The sequence below is a fragment of the Artemia sp. Qi Xiang Cuo genome, chromosome 2 (genome assembly GCF_049724085.1).
Source record: "Artemia sp. Qi Xiang Cuo chromosome 2, ASM4972408v1, whole genome shotgun sequence".
Lineage (NCBI taxonomy): Eukaryota > Metazoa > Arthropoda > Branchiopoda > Anostraca > Artemiidae > Artemia > Artemia sp. Qi Xiang Cuo.
Genome location: NC_142795.1, coordinates 34,579,305 through 34,597,027, shown reverse-complemented (window position 1 = coordinate 34,597,027; position 17,723 = coordinate 34,579,305).

The window sequence follows — 17,723 nt, the reverse complement described above, 5'->3', positions numbered from 1 at the left end:
ATGAATGTAATTATACCATAAAATAATAAAGCAGGGTATTACCACTTGTGAATTTTCTTAGATTCTTTTGGTCGCTTTTCTGATGTGTGGAAACATTCTTACCCTTGTTTTCCTGCTACTGTAAAATTATGAATTTTTCAGTTACGCCCTTTAGCTAAAACCACGAAGATACTGAAAAGGGATAAATAGGTTATTTTCCTTGTGCCTGGTTGAGCTCCTGGTGACAAGTTTAGCTTTTAATTTTTTTTAATGTATATCTTGTATAAAAATTATTTTTATCTTTAAAGGTTTTTATCTTTTGAAGAAAAATGGGGCGTTGAAAATTTTCTTAAAATTTATTTATTTTTATTAGTTCAGTAGATCTTAGCTCATATACATCAAATAAAAGTACGTCTATTTCAAATTTATGCCTTCATAAAATCAGTACAATGATAGGTTTTGTTTTGACTGTTTTGCACAAGATTCCCTCTTTTCCAAATGCTTTATCTCATGTTTAATTCTTAAAAAAACAAACAAAAAAAACCAACAAGTATATGATTATAATCTTGCATATAAGAAGCCTAAAGGAATATCTCATTTCAAATCTTCTATAAAAGAAAGCTGACAATAAAGAGTGGAAAAAGTGGTATAATTCCCTTAGTATTTTTGCGGATTTATTTGAACGGAGGTCTTAAACAGCCGAAATTGAAGTTGCTTCTGCTCATCCTTTGGTACCAATCAAATAAAAAAGGGAGTATTTTCCAGGGGGTATTTTCCAAGGGAGTATTTTTTCCGCAATTATTCCGCAATGAACGAGGGTTGAGCAAGGGACAGTCCTTCTCGTATACGGAATAATTTCTGTTTGTTTTAAGTTTTCATGTTGTTCCTTACTTTCAGCTAAAAAAAAACTTTTTCTTTATTGAATTGCTGAAATAGAATGGGAAACAAAGTTATATCTAATGCACATATTGGATATATCTAATCCAAACACAGATTTTCGATGAGTAATAGAAGAATCATAAATGAATAGACCACACAACAGTGTTGCCATCCTGACCTGGAAGAATTCGCTAAATCTAACAGGAAGCATTTTTGTAAATTGTATCTGTTTTTACTAAATGCTCCAAAACATTTTTTGCGCGTCTGGCTACCGCCGCACGTGCACCGTCAACCATAAATTTTTACTATAGGAGGATAATTAATAGGATTTCCGCATTCTTTTTTCCTTTTCTTCTTTTTTTCATTTTCCCTTTTTTCTCTGTCTGTTTCTATTTTCTTTCGTTTTCATTCAAATAAACCTACTGCTGTCGCTTGTCACTCAAATTTTATTTTTTTAAAATTAAAACTTCAGATGTCGCTGCATAGGCTGACAATATCGATTCGTTGGAGTTACTGGAGGCGGAATATTTCTTTTCCCTAAAAGGCGTGGGGCTACTTCTGATTGGTTGAGGATAGGAGCGGGCTTGCACAGTACGGAAGCACTATCCATCTTGAAGGGTCTCTTTGTTAGGACTCCTTCAAAAGTCTGTTACTAGACTATTTTCGTTCGATTGGGGTCGGTCACGACAGTCGGAGAAGGAGAAACAACAATCTGCTTCGAATTTTCATTTGTCGATAAACAACTGTCCTGTTTGTTCAAATCACTTCTTGCAGACGGACAACAGTTCATCAACGGAGTCGGACAACAGTTGTCCGTTTGCGCCTGCAAGAAGTGAATTCAAAAGGACAACAGTTGTCTCACTACTCTTACAGTATGTTCTTGGGAGAAAAGATTACACCGGAAACGGATTACGAGCGACACCCAACCTAGTAAGCCTTTTTCTTGCCATCTCCTTACGGGATGCTGTCCTGGCACCGATGAAGAGTTCAAGAACATCGAATGCATCGATCATTCTATTGTTTTTTGCAGCTCCGTAAATTACTCAGTACTTTACTATCTGAGTAGACTGCACTTTATTGCTATTGGTAGTTTTTGGTGCCTAACAAACAAAAAACTTCCGTCAAGACAGAAGTTGTTTCCACCTTGAGATTCTTGACACTAAATGCGGTGGTATGGACCAAGTCGCTACTCCCGCATTTTCATTTTCTCTGCACAACATTTTTTTTGTGTGCATCATCGTAGCAACATTTTCCGTCTTTAGCCTATTCCGAAGCTTTGCTTTCATGTTTGCCAAAACTGAGAGCTGCCGTTCAGACTCAGCAGACGAATGGGGGAGACAGGATAGCTTCACCATAAATTGGCAAAGGTCATCAAACATCGGTTTCTCCCTACCATTTTTCACCAATCGCAATTTTTTTTTTTTAGCATATGAGGTTCAATTATGTCACTAAGTCTATTTTTCACAAAGTCTGTATTAGACTCTAGTTCCTAACACTGCACATCAAAGATGTCTCTCTTTCCTTCTTTTTTCCTATCAGCATTCCCCAACCAACTTGAAAGTCGAACCAGGAGGGGTATTAGTGTTCTGGCTGAACCGCTCAAAGCAACTGCAGGATCGATGCACTTGAGGTTCCTGAGCGTTTCATCTTCGCTGTCGAAACTCTTGGCGATGTGCCTGCAGAGCTCTACATAACTCTACCTGCAGTTTTTTCGGAATTCTGTAAGCTACAAAAGAAAATGACTGTAACAAATGACACCCAGTTTATGGCCTGAGGTTCAATTCGCTCAGAAGAAGAACTACACTCTGGCATGTCTGATCCTCCAGGGAAAATTTCAAAACTTCCTCATGTGCAGCCCTTTCTATCACACTGGGCTTCGCAAAGCACTTCAATAGTGAGGTAAATGTAGTTCTGGTGCTATTCAGAATACTGTGAACGCGAACTGCTCTGCTCTGAAACTCCAGATTGAGCACATTGATCTTCTTCAGCGTGAAAGACAGAAAATATGGAAATGCTTTGCAGATGGGTTCATGAAACGGTAAATCGGGCTTGTCTTCTCCCGACTACCCTATGAGTGTCAGCGTTGTTAGTTTTATCGCCCAGGAACAGAACCAAGGCACTCCACTGTTCAAAAATCCTGTAAACCACTGCTTCAAAAGACAGTCATCGTGTTGCACTGATGGACAGCAGCCTATGTTTGGCAATATTTATAAACTCTTGAAACTGTTCGTGCTCCTTGCCTGGTTTTGAACTAAAACCAATATAGTTAAGTAGGTCTCTAATAAAGTTTTCCACGCTTTCACGTAAGAGTTTTAAAGCGTGAGTAGAGCACAGTGCCAAGGGGGCAGCCTAAAGTAAACAGGCGAGGCACCTGTTTTTTGAATATATTTATATTTATTTCCAATACAAACTTTTGGCAATAAGTTAAAAACTTATTATTCATTGCCAACAATTTCTTTTCCTCTTAAAATTGCATGCCTTGCTGGAACCTTGTAACAGGTAGCATTGCAAACTTGAACAAAAAGGTATAGAAAACATTCTAGGTTTTTCTAACCTTTTAAGTCATTTTTAAGGGTCAAGCACCCCTTGGAGCTACCTATTCCTGGGTATAGTTGCATTCAGCAGGTTCAATATGATTGCAAGCTGCTTTCAGATTACATAAAACAGATGTGTCATGACAACAGAGGAGATGAAAATAATTAAATTTTTGTCAATTCGCACCTTGAGTATAGGCTATCTTGATTCCCTATGTTTCAATCATTTTTCCATGCACATCACAATAACAGGCCTAGTATATGTTTTACCTTCTTTGGGAGGAAACAACCATTAGAAAAACCTGTCGAAATTTTTTTTGGAAGATGTGGAATAGTTTTCGGTTTCTGTCTACCCATTAGAAAAAAAACAAAACACTTCTTGGGTCAGTTTTTCCTCTCCCGTGAGGACTTACCACACCAGTGGGCGCTGTACATCCTTTTTTGTTCCGTTTTTCACCACTTTTGAGCAAAAGCTAACTATGCACCCTTGTGCTTTGAATACTCCTATCATTGTGTTCAAAACTGTCATTAAAAATAAATTACTGACTGCAGAATTGATTCCTCAATAAAAACGAAATGTTTTGGTTTTACCCAAGCTTCAGATTTTCAAAGCTTCACACTATACTAATGTTGCTGAAGAGGTGGAAGATACTGAAACTGAAGCCATAGAATAAAACAAATATTAAATCAAACAGAGCAAAACGTACAAGTTTTGTTCAACAGAATGAAACTTGGCACAAAAATCATTAAACATTTTTATCATATTTTTGGCAATTTACTAAGAAATTTACTAGATTTCAAAAATCTTCAAAAATTTACTAAATTTGACCTCGATTTACTAAATTTACTAACTCGGATCCGTTTTTACTACATTCAGTAAAATTTTACTAAGTGTGGCAATAAAGCCGCACAAGGTGGAAACAAAGCGAGCGTATTACAGGTATTTTGATGATGCGGTTGAGTCTGATGAGTCAAATCCTATTCCTAACTTTGACAAGTTCCGTTTAGATATAATACCGACATATCAAACAGTTCGTGGTAACGAACTGTAAGTAAGGAGCGACCGGGCTCAATGGTAACCGAAACTATAAAAAACGGAATTTTGATACCAATAGATACATCAAAAGAATCAGATTTTAATGCTGATTTCAAATATATAAGTTTCATCAAGTTTATTCTTGCCAATCAAAAGTTACACCTGAGAAAATTTGGCTGATTTTATAAAAAAGGGGGAAAGACCCCCTAGAAAATGTAGAACCTTAATGAAAATCACACCATCATATTCAGCGTATCAGAGAACCCTACTGTAGAGGTTTCAAGCACCTATCTACCAAAATGTGTAATATTGCACTTTTTGCCAGAAGAAAGATCACGGATGCGTGTTTATTTGTTTTGTTATTTTTTTTTGTTTTTTTCCCCAGGGGTGATCATATCGACACAGTGGCCCTAGAATATCGTGAGAAGGTTCATTGGAACGGAAATTAAAAGCTTTAGTGCCTTTTTTAAGTGACCAAAAAATGGAGGGCAACTAGGCCCCCTCCCATGCTCATTTTTCCCCAAAGTCACCCGATCAAAATTTTGAGATATCCATTTTGTTCAGCATGGTCGAAAATATCTTAACTATGTCTTTTCGGATGACTTAATCCCCCAAAGTCCCCGGGGGGAGGGCTGAAAATTATGAACTTTACCCAATGTTAACATATATACATAAATATATATATATATATATATATATATATATATATATATATATATATATATATACAAAAGTTAAATTTTTATTTTAAAACTACGAAAAACGACAAGAAATTAATAAAAATCAACAATAGTTTTTTAAAAATGAAAGTAAAGAGAAGCATTAAAACTTGATAAGTGCTCAAACTATTCCATGCATAAGGAGGACTTCTCCCTCCTCGGATCCCAGCTCATTACAATAGTTTTATGTGAATTTAAAAATTCTTCTTATTCCAATTCAATGCCCCTTGTGTTTTAGCAGTCGCTCTTTAAGAATTGGAACTAAGAGTCCCGCTTTAGCGTAAGGAGTGGAGGCTTGAAAAGAGGGCAGGCCCCATCATATACGGAATTATTTCGGTTTGTTTAAAAATTTTAACTTCGATCCTAACTTTTAATTGATATATATATTTTTTTTAATTTAACCTTAACAAAATCCGGCAATGGGTACCTGAGAAATCAATGAATGCTAAGAAATCATCAATGAGAACGCAGAAAGGATGTTAGACCAGGACCAATGACAATCACTTCTCTGGTTTTAAAAGCAAATCCTCTCTTATTGTTGTTTCCAATTCAAAACATTATACAATTTTAAGTGATTATGCTGTTTTTATACATCATAACTCTTAATGATTGCTAGCATCGCATCTGAAGCCTTAGTCTTTTTTGTGTTTGAACTTGTAGAATTTCATTTTAAGCTTTAATAAAATTTTATTAAGAAAATGAATAAAACTAGATTGGATCATTACTAGGCAATTTAAAAAATGGTTGTCTGTAAAGACAAAGTTAGTATTGTTCTGAATAGTAGAACAATCAAACTATATTTCATGGTACATTTTGGCGGCTCTGTACCATAATGATGAAGCAAATAAAGTTCTTATTGTTAACATACTGAATCCGCATGAATAGTTTATAGCCTCTATTGACAGAAGAATAATTATTTAGTTTCAAACTCAAGTAGCTGGTTGCACCTGGATCTTCCAATTCCTTAAGGTTAAGAGCTTTTCTTTTTAAGCAAATGTTACCTGGGGAGTAAGAACCTACATTTTTACCAAAATATTGTCAAGAATTCAGTCACTAGCCGAAAGGTAGAGTCACTTCCTATTTGTTAGGGGGGGAGGATGGTCAAACTGAATTTCAGGTAATTTTTACATGACTGCAATTCACCAGCCAGCACCGTCTCCTTAATAAATAGTAAAATATAAAACTGCAGTAAAGCCGCAGGACCATGGGGCTTCAAAGCACTTTTTGTAATCTTAATGATTTAGGCGGAATAAATTAAGGGAGAAGGCATCGTTTCTTTCCCATCGGTGGCGGTCATGGTAAACAACAATATAGTTTAAGAGTAATTTCTCGAGAAGTAGTATCTGCTCTTTCCTTGAAGCAAGGTGCTTTAAAGTATATTTTTTTTAAAGCCACAGTGGTTTTGGTGGGTCTCAATACAGTGGTCCTCAATACAGAGACAGTTTTTTTTAGGGTTTTTGGTAAGTATTTTGATAATTCAATACTCCATTTAGGTATTCGATGAAGCTACTGAATAAAATGATTTACTGAATGATATCAGTTAATTAGGAGTTACTTGCATTTTTACATGACTGCAATTCACCAGCCAGCACCGTCTCCTTAATAAATAGTAAAATATAAAACTGCAGTAAAGCCGCAGGACCATGGGGCTTCAAAGCACTTTTTGTAATCTTAATGATTTAGGCGGAATAAATTAAGGGAGAAGGCATCGTTTCTTTCCCATCGGTGGCGGTCATGGTAAACAACAATATAGTTTAAGAGTAATTTCTCGAGAAGTAGTATCTGCTCTTTCCTTGAAGCAAGGTGCTTTAAAGTATATTTTTTTTAAAGCCACAGTGGTTTTGGTGGGTCTCAATACAGTGGTCCTCAATACAGAGACAGTTTTTTTTAGGGTTTTTGGTAAGTATTTTGATAATTCAATACTCCATTTAGGTATTCGATGAAGCTACTGAATAAAATGATTTACTGAATGATATCAGTCAATTAGGAGTTACTTGCATAGACTGATTACTTTTATGCTCAAGGAAAACTATTGAACTTCAGACTCATCACGTAAATGGAAAATTTGTAGCTTTGTAATATATGAGATGAAAGTATTTCAGAATAAACTAATTGATGATAAAAAACAAGGAAAGGATTATGGACGACATTCTCAAATCATTTTCTCAAAAAAGAAACTGTGCAGTTTCATGCAAGAATCCAAAAACATACGTCACTTAAAAACTACTTTTTTTTTCAAAATAAATGTTTTCTACTTATGGCGGTTGTGCAAAGACTGAAGAGAAAACTGTAAAAACAGGATTTTTTATTTTTTATAAGTAGTCGCCTTTCCAAGTATTTGGAAAGGCATTGAAATATTTTTTATTTCTTATATTAATTTATTACAGGGATGTCAAACTCAATATCCTACGGTGCCAATTTTCCTTTAAAATTTATGAGCACGCCGGAGCTTAATTAAATGCTTACTTTACACACAAAAAAAGCTTTGATTTAAATTTAAACCGCTCGCCAAATGTAAATTAAAAAGCAGTAAAAACAGTAACAGAGACAAAATGTATAACTTGAACATGTATTCTAAAAATCCAGATACCCAAGGTCCTTTCAGCTTTTTGTGCCGTTGATCCTTAGACACGAAGTTGCCCGAATAACTTTGATATGCCTATAAGTTTCACAAGATAATTTGCAAGTTAACAGGAAAATATGAAAACAGCAAAGCAGAAACAAAAAGAAGAGAAGGTAGTTGAAATAAAAATAAAGTAGGGAAGAAATAAAGAAAAAGGAAAGCAATGAAAATAATAGAACACAGTACCCAGTCAAAAATACTAGCAATTATAGCACTTTGTTTCTTGATTATAATTTTTGATAGCTACTATTAGATGAATATTAAAAAGAATTACAGTATTTTAGAGTAGTAAGAGTAGTATGTTCTTATTCTGTGATTTTCCATTGGTCCTTAGAATATTTTGAGTGAAAGATTATAAAATGGAATTATATACTTCGTGAGTCTCCCCGGGTTCTGTTTTAGGTCCAGGGGCTGGATCTTTGATCCTATCCACCTTGTATGGTCTATTCATTTATCATTTTTCTATTACTCGTCACAAACCTCTATTTGCATTAAATATATGGAAATATGTGCATTAGATATAACTTTGTTTCCCATTCTTTTTCTGTAATTCAATAAAAAAAGGCTGCCCCTTCCCCAACCGCTAAAGTCTTAAAGTTCTCTAAAAATGATTCTCATTAAAATTCAACAGCCTTTATTTTTGAGCAGTCTTTCATAAAGAATTGTAACAACAATTCAAACTATAGAGTTAAAAGTGAGGGTTGAGGAAGAGGCAGCCCCCCTCATACACGGAATAATTTCTGTATTTTCTTAAGTTTTAATGTTAGTAAGTAATAAGCATCGTTAAAGCTTAAAATAAACAGAAATTATTACGTATATGAGGGAGTTTTTCCCTCCTCATTTCCTCGCTCTTCACACAAATGTTTCTTAATACTTAAAAAAAAACTCCTTATTCTGATTAAACGACCCCTCTGTTCAAGAGTCGTTCTTAAAGACTTGTGACAAACAATCGATCTTTAGTGTAAATTAAATAAAAAAAAAAACAAGTTTTTTAAACTGAAAGTAAGGAGCGACATTAAAACTTAAAACGAACAGAATTATCTCCGTATAGTGAAGGGGTTGCCCCTTCAACGCCTCGCTCTTTACGCTAAAGTTTTTTATTGTTTTAAAAAATAAAGTTGTGAGACAGAGTCAAACTTTAGCGTAGGGAGTGAGGCGTTGAGGAGGGGACAGCCCCTTTCATATACGGAATAATTTCTTTTCGTTTTTAGTTTTAATGTCGCTCCTTACTTTCAGTTTAAAAAACTTGTTTTTTTTTATTAAATTTCTTATCGTTTTTTAGTTAATGCAGCTTTTATTTTCATTAAAATTTTACCTTTCTTTTGCTAAATGGATGTCTTTACAAATTAACTTACGTAACTAACTTCTATATTCATATGTTTTTCTTCTGGCAAAAAATACAAAGTTGCAGATTTTTGCAGATATGAGCTTGAAACCTATGTAATAGGGTTTTCTGATATGCTGAATCTGACGGTGTGATTTTCATTAAAATTCTTTCACTTGTAGGGGATGTTTCCCCCCTCTTTAAAAAATCGAGTAAATTTTCTCAGGCTCGTAGCCTTTGATGAGTAATACTAAACTTAATAAAATTTCTATATTTTGAATCAGCATTATAAACACATTCTTTGGATACATTTATTAACATCAAAATTCCGTTTTTAAAAGTTTTGATTACTATTGAGCCGTATCGCTTGTTTTTTTATTGTTCTTTTTTATTACGTATATGTTGTTACGTATATTAGGAGGTTCTCCCCTTAGTCAATACCTCGCTCTTTACGATAAAAGTTAAAAAAAATTTATTCACAAGCCCCTGAATCACAAAGGCCGTTTAATTAGAATAGATAGCTCTTTTGAAAGCACTAAAAAAACTGTAGCGTAAAAAGCAAGGTATTGACTTGGGGGAGAACCCCCTCACATACGTTATAATTGCTGTTCGTTTTAAGTTCTAATATTCCTTCTTACATTTCAGTTGAAAAAACTTGTTTTTTTTTATTTAATTTCTGATCGTTTTTTAAATAATGCTTGGAAATCCGGCGCCCCTTCATAGAAATGTCCCTTACCCCAAAGAAACATCCTCCTCGGAAATATTCTCCAGAGTAACCCCTCCTCTAGCCCCCCCCCTCCAGAAAAAATCCTTACTGAAAATGGTTGTATACTTTCCAATAACCAATAAATAATGATGGCAAGTCCGGAGCCCCCTTCATGGAAATTTCCCTTCCCCCATGAAAAATTCCTTCATGAAAAGATCCTCCAACATAACCACCGACCCACCCATCTCTCCCACTACCAGAAAAAAACTCCTGAAAACTTCTGTATACTTCCCAATAACCAATACTATATGTTAACATTGGGTAAAGTTCATAACTTTTAGCCCTCCTTCTGGGAACTTCGGGGGATTAAGTCATCCTAAAAGACATATTTATCATATTTTCGACCATGCTGAACAAAATGGCTATCTCAAAATTTTGTTCGGGTGACTTTGGGAAAAAAATAAGCGTGGGATAGGGCCTAGTTGCCCTCCATTTTTTTCGGTCACTGAAAAAAGGTACTAAAACTTTTAATTTTCGTTCCAATGAACCCTATTATAATATTTAAGGACTACCGGATTGATGCGATCACCCCTGGGGGAAAAAAAACAAACAAAAAAACAAATAACACGCATCCGTGGTCTTTTTTCTGACAAAAAATGCAAAATTCCTGTAAAATTCCTATCTACATTTTTGTAGATAGGAGCTTGAAACCTCTACAGTAATGTTCTCTGATACGCTGAATATGATGGTGTGATTTTCATTAAGGTTCTATAACTTTTAAGGGGTCTTTCCTCCTTTTTTTCGAAAATCAGCCAAATTATCTCAGGCGCATAACTTTTGATGGGTAGGACTAAACTTGATGTAAGTTATATATTTGAAATCAGCATTGAAATCTTATTCTTTTGATATATCTATTGGTATCAAAAACCCGTTTTCTAGAGTTTCGGTTACCATTGAGCCGGGTCGCTCCTTACTTACAGTTCGTTACCACGAACTGTTTGATAGGGAGGCCCCCTCGTATACGGAATAGTTTTGTTCGTTATAAGTTTCAACGTTGCTCCTAACTTTCAGTTGAAAGAAGTTTTTTTTTTTACTTAATTTCAGACTGTTCTTCAGACCATACCGGGAAGTCTCCCCTCCCGTGTAAGATTCTCCTGGAAAAGTTTCCCCAATGAAATTTCTTCCCGTATAAAATCCCTCCTACAGATAGTGCCCCCTTCCTAAAGAATTACATTAAAAGAATCGAATTTTGACACTTAATAAAAATATGTAAAATTCATCAACTTTAAAGTTACCCATTAAAAGTTATGAGCTTGAGAATATTTGCCCGGTTTTTGAAAAAGGGCGAAATACCCCCAAAACATCAAGCGATCCTAGTAAAAAACACACCATCAGATTTAGCATATCAGAGAACCCTACTATAGAGGTTTCTAGCTCCTATATGTACAAATGTGGAATTTTGCATTTTTTTTTTGCCAGAAGAAAGATCACGGATGCGTCTTTTTTTTTTTTTTTTTTCTTTTTTTTTGTCGTATGTGTGTGTGTGTATGTTTTTTCCCCCCAAGGATGATCGTATCGAACCAGCCCTCCGAGAGGATCGGGAGAGGGCTCATTTTATCGGAAATCAAAAGTACTAGTGCCATTTTTAAGTGACCAAAAGATTTTGGGGTAGCTAGCCCCCCTCCCACACCCCGTTTTTCATAAAGTCGCCCGATAGCAATTTTGTTCAGCATATTCGAATGATCTAATAACTATGTCTTGGATGATGACTTGAACCCCCCCCCCCCAGAGTCCCCAGGGGAAGGGCTGCAAGCTATGCACTTTTCCCATCGTTTACATATAGTATTGGTTCAGATATTTTATTTGGAGGTATTTTTATGCCGGGGGGTTTACGTGGGAGGATCTTTTCATGGAGATATTTTTCTTAGGGTAAGGGAATTTTCCATGGAGGGGGAGCTAGATTTCCCGGCATTATTTAAAAAACGATCAGAAACTAAATAAAATAAAATAAATAACTGGGGTAAATTTTAGTTCTGATGTAAATAGTAGAAAGGGGGGGTGCTACTCCCACGATGACCACGTGGTTTATGGTTTTCTCAGTGAGAATGAAAAAACATGAATTTTCTCACTTGAAAAAACATGAATTTTCTCACTTTGAATGATATTTTCTTGGACGGTTATGTGTTTTGGTCAATTTATTTGATGTTTTTCATGGATGTCAACATCAATTCATGTCTCTTTGATGGTTTTTGTCAGTGAGAATGAAAAAACAGGAACTTTCTCACATTTATGGATGTCAACAGTAATTCATGTCTGTTTCATGGTTTTTGTCAGTGAGAATGAAAAAACAGGAACTTTCTCACATTTATGGATGTCAACAGCAATTCATGTCTGTTTTATGGTTTTTGTCAGTGAGAATTTGAAAAACAGTAATTTTGTCACTTTAATAGATGTCAACAGCAATTCATGTCTGTTTTATGGTTTTTGTCAGTGAGAATGAAAAAACAGGAATTTTTCCACATTTATGGATGTCAAAAGCAATTTATATCTGTTTTATATCTTTAGGTGAAACTAACCTGAGAAATTGATTTACATAATCGGCGGGGCAATTATTGATTCACGAAGGGGAATTAAGAAACAAACATGGCTTCTTTGATCTTTAGGCTAACCTAACCTGAGAAATTGATTTACATAATCGCTAGGGGAATATATTGATTCACGAAGGGGGAATTAAGAAACATTAGGGCTTTCTTTAATCTTAGGTTTGAGGGATAAACGTTCTTTAGGTCAGAGAGAAAAATTAATATTCTATTTTTAAATAGGGCTTCATTGATCTTTACTGTCAGGAGTTAGAAATGACATCACTTGTTATCTTGGAATTATGCGGGAGTCTAAAGAGATAGAAATTATATTTTTAAATACGGCTTCACTGAGCTTTGAGTCGGAGAGATAAATTGATATTCTAACGAAACCTTAATAGTGTAGCTATGAACATTTATGAGATGAAGAGATTAACGTAGGAAATGGTTTCCTAGAAATTTGAAATGTGAAAGCACAGAGATGCCAAAAACAAATAGAACACGCTGAGATTACTTTTAGGGGATTATTTGGGTGAAACAGTTTTAGACATTTTAGGGAATTATTTCGGCGAAACAGTTAGAGACATTTTAAAAGATGATTTTAGAAAGGATTTTAGAAGAGGTTTTGAGTGTGGTTGTTATAGTAAACAAGTTCTATTTGAACAGTGTCGTGAGGTCCTCTACCCCAACCCCAAAGGGCCCAAATCGCCCTACCCCGACCCAAAGGGCTCCGATCCCCATACCCCAATCCCGAAGGAACCCCCCGGTCCCCAAAGGTTCCCCGGGCTCCCACCCAGCCCCCCCGACCCCCAAAGGCCCTCCTCGGGCCCCGTCGTTCATTGATGTATGTTGTCTGAAACCTATGATTTGGGGTGTATGGGTTGCTATTTTTGACTTTTCTGAGTTGGATTTCTTAGTCTTTCATAGGTATGTGTTGTCTGAAACCTATGATTTGGGATAGGTGGTTTGCGATTTTGACTTTTCTGAGCTGGATTTCATAGCCTTTCATAGGTGTGTGTTGTCAGAAAATTATGATTTGGGATGTGTAGTTTGCTATTTGGACATTTCAGAGCTAGGATTCTTAGTCTCTCATAGGTGTTTGTTGTCTGAAACTTCTAGTTTGGGATGAGTAGTTTGCTATTTCAGACTTTTATGAGCTAGGCTTTCCTAGTATATCGTAGGTGAATGTTGTCAGAAAATTATGATTTGGGATATGTAAATTACTATTTCAGGCTTTTCTGAGCTAGATTTCTTAGTCCCTCATAGGTGTTTTTTGTCTGAAACCTATAGTTTGGGCTGAGTAGTTTGCTATTTTTGACTATTCAGAGCTAGGTTTCTTAGCATTTTATAGGTGTGTGCTGTCAGAAACTTATGATTTGGGATATGTAAATTACTATTTTTGTCTTTTCCGAGCTTGATTTCTTATCCTTTCATGGTTTTTTGTTGTCTCAAACCTATAGTTTGGGGTGAGTAGTTTACTTTTGGACTTTTTAGAGCTTGATTTCTTAGACTTTCTTGGGTGTGTGTTGACTGAAACTTATTATTAGGGATATGTAAATTACTATTTCGGGCTTTTCTAAGCTAGATTTCTTAGTCTTTCGCTGGGGTGTGTTGTCTGAAACCTATGATTTGGGATGTGTAGTTTGCTTTTTGGACTTTTAAGAGCTAGGATTCTTAGTCCCTCATAGGTGTTTGTTGTCTGAAACCTATAGTTTGGGATGAGTAGTTTGCTATTTCAGGCTTTTCTGAGCTAAGGTTTCTTAGTATTTCATAGGTGTGTGTTGTCTGAAACTTATGATTTGAGGTATGCAATTTGCTATTTCCGACTTTTCATAACCAGATTTCTTAGTCTTTCGTAGGTATGTGGTGTCTGAAACCAATGATTTGGGATGTGTGGGTTGCTATTTTTTTACTTTTCTGAGCTGGATTTCATAGCCTTTCTTAGGTGTGTGTTGACTGAAACCTATGATTTGGGAATGAGTGGTTTGCTATGTTTGACTTTTCTGAGCTAGATTTCTTAGCCTTTCATAGGTGCGTTCTGTCAGAAAATTATGATTTGGGAGGTGTAGTTTGCTTTTTGGACTTTTAAGAGCTAGGATTCTTAGTCCCTCATAGGTGTTTGTTGTCTGAAACTTCTAGTTTGGGATGAGTAGTTGGATATTTCAGGCTTTTCTGAGCTAAGGTTTCTTTATATTTCGTAGGTGAAGCTTCCACGTCAGTTTTAAGTTCACCAAGACATAAAAAATTTTAAGTTCAGTTCTAATTTTTCCATAGAAGATAGGAAAAGTTATACTATGATTGTGATTATTTTCTATGAAGATAGAAAGTTTCACTTTAATTCTAAGTTTTCTTAAATTCAGTTCTGACTTTTCTCAAAGAGATGAAAAACTTTAAAATTCAATTTAAAATTTTCTCAACGAAGTCAAGGAAAGTTCAAGTTCTCTTCTGAATTTGCTCAATGAAAAAGAAATTAGTCATTGATCATTTATATTTTTCCAAAATAATATAAAAATTTTCCACTTTAGTTCAGATCTGTCTCGAAGAGATGAAAAATTTAAAATACTGTTCCAAATTTTTCACAGAAGATGAAAAAGTTCAAGTTATTTTCGTAATTTTACCAAAGAACACAATTCAATTCTAATTTCTCCGGAGAAAATAAAAATCTTCCACTTCAGTTCTTTATTTCACAAAGACATAAAGAAATTTAGAGTTCAATTCTAAATTTTTCGGTGGAAGATAGAAAAAGTAATACCATACATGTGAATATTTTCACGGAAGATAAAAGGTTCTAGTTCAAATTTAAATTTTCTCAACGAAGTAAAGAAAAGTTCAAGTTCCCTACTGAATTTTGCCAAAGAACACAATTCAATTCTAATTTATCCAGAGAAAATAAAAATCTTCCACTTAAGTTCTTTATTTCACAAAGACATAAAGAAATTTAAAGTTCAATTCTAAATTTTTCAGTGGAAGATAGAAAAAGTAATACCATACTTGTGAATATTTTCCGGAAGATAAAAAGTTCTAGTTCAATTTAAAATTTTCTCAACGAAGTGAAGAAGAATTCAAATTCTCTTCTGAATTTTACCAAAGAACACAATTCAATTCTAATTTCACCAGAGAAAATAAAAATCTTCCACTTCAGTTCTTTATTTCACAAAGACATAAAGAAATTTAAAGTTCAATTCTAAATTTTTCGGTGGAAGATAGAAAAAGTAATACCATACTTGTGAATATTTTCATGGAATATAAAAATTTCTAGTTCAATTCAAAATTTTCTCAACGAGGTTAAGAAAAGTTCCAGTTTTCTACTGAATTTTACCAATGAACACAATTCAATTCTAACTTCTCTAGAGAAAATAAAAATCTTCCACTTAAGTTCTTTATTTTACAAAGACATAAAGAAATTTAGATTTCAATTCTAAATTTTTCGATGGAAGATAGGAAAAGTAATACCATACTTGTGAATATTTTCCGGAAGATAAAAAGTTCCAGTTCAATTCAAAATTTTCTCAACGAAGTGAAGAAGAATTCAAGTTCTCTCTGAATTTTACCAAAGAACACAATTCAATTCTAATTTCACCAGAGAAAATAAAAATCATCCACTTAAGTTCTTTATTTCACAAAGACATAAAGAAATTTAAAGTTCAATTCTAAATTTTTCGGTGGAAGATAGAAAAGTAATACCATACTTGTGAATATTTTCTCGAAGAGATGAAAAATTTAAAATACTGTTCCAAATTTTTCACAGAAGATAAAAAGTTCAAGTTCTCTCGGAATTTTACCAAAGAACATAATTCAATTCTAATTTCTCCAGAGAAAACAAAAATCTTACACTTCAGTTCTTTATTTCACAAAGACATAAAGAAATTTAAAGTTCAATTCTAAATTTTTCGGAGGAAGATAGAAAAAGTAATACCATACTTGTGAATATTTTCCCGGAAGATAAAAAGTTCAAGTTCAATTTAAAATTTTCTCAACAAAGTGAAGAAAAATTCAAGTTCTCTTCTGAATTTTACCAAAGAACACAATTCAATTAAAATTTCACCAGAGAAAATAAAAATCTTCCACTTACGCTCTTTATTTCACAAAGAAATAAAGAAATTTTTAGTTCAATTCTAAATTTTTCGGTGGAAACAAGAAAAAGTAATACCATACTTGTGAATATTTTCCCGGAAGATAAAAACTTCTAGTTCAATTTAAAATTTTCTCAACGAAGTGAAGAAAAATTCAAGTTCTCTTCTGAATTTTACCAGAGAACACAATTCAATTCTAATTTCACCAGAGAAAATAAAAAACTTCCACTTCAGTTCTATATTTCACAGACAAGTAAATTTAAAGTTCAATTCTAAATTTTTCGGTGGAAGATAAAAAAAGTAATACCATACCTGTGAATATTTTCTCGAAGAGATGAAAAATTTAAAATACTGTTTCAAATTTTTCACAGAAGATAAAAAGTTCAAGTTCTCTTCGAATTTTACCAAAGAACACAATTCAATTCAATTTCTCCAGAGAAAATAAAAATCTTCCACTTAAGTTCTTTATTTCACAAAGCCATAAAGAAATTTAAAGTTCAATTCTAAATTTTTCGGTGGAAGATAGAAAAAGTAATACCATACTTGTGAATATTTTCCCGGAAGATAAAAGTTCTAGTTCAATTTACAATTTTCTCAACGAAGTGAAGAAAAGTTCAAGTTCTCTTCTGAATTTTACTAAAGAACACAATTCAATTCTAATTTCACCAGAGAAAATAAAAATCTTCCACTTCAGCTCTTTATTTCACAAGGACATAAACACATTTAAAGTTTCTTTAAAGTTTCTTTAAATTTCTTTATTTCATTGTGGAACTTAAAACTGAAGTGGAAGATTTTTATTTTCTCTGGAGAAATTAGAATTGAAGTGCGTTCTTTGGTAAAGTTCAGAAGAGAACTTGAACTTTTCTTCACTTCGTTGAGAAAATTTTAAATTGAACTAGAACTTTTTATCTTCCGTGAAAATATTCACAAGTAGGGTATTACTTTTTCTATCTTCCACCAAAAAATTTAGAATTGAACTTTAAATTTATTTATGTCCTTGTAAAATAAAGAACTGAAGTGGAAGATTTTTTTTTTCTCTGGAGAAATTAGAATTGAATTGTGTTCTTTAGTAAAATTCATTAGAGAACTTGAACTTTTCTTCATTTCGTTGAGGAAATTGTAAATTGAAAAAGAACTTTTTATCTTCCGGGAAAATATTCACAAGTATGGTATTACTTTTTCTATCTTCCACCGAAAAATTTAGAATTGAACTTTAAATTTCTTTATGTCTTTGTGAAACAAAGAAATTAAGTGGAAGATTTTTATTTTCT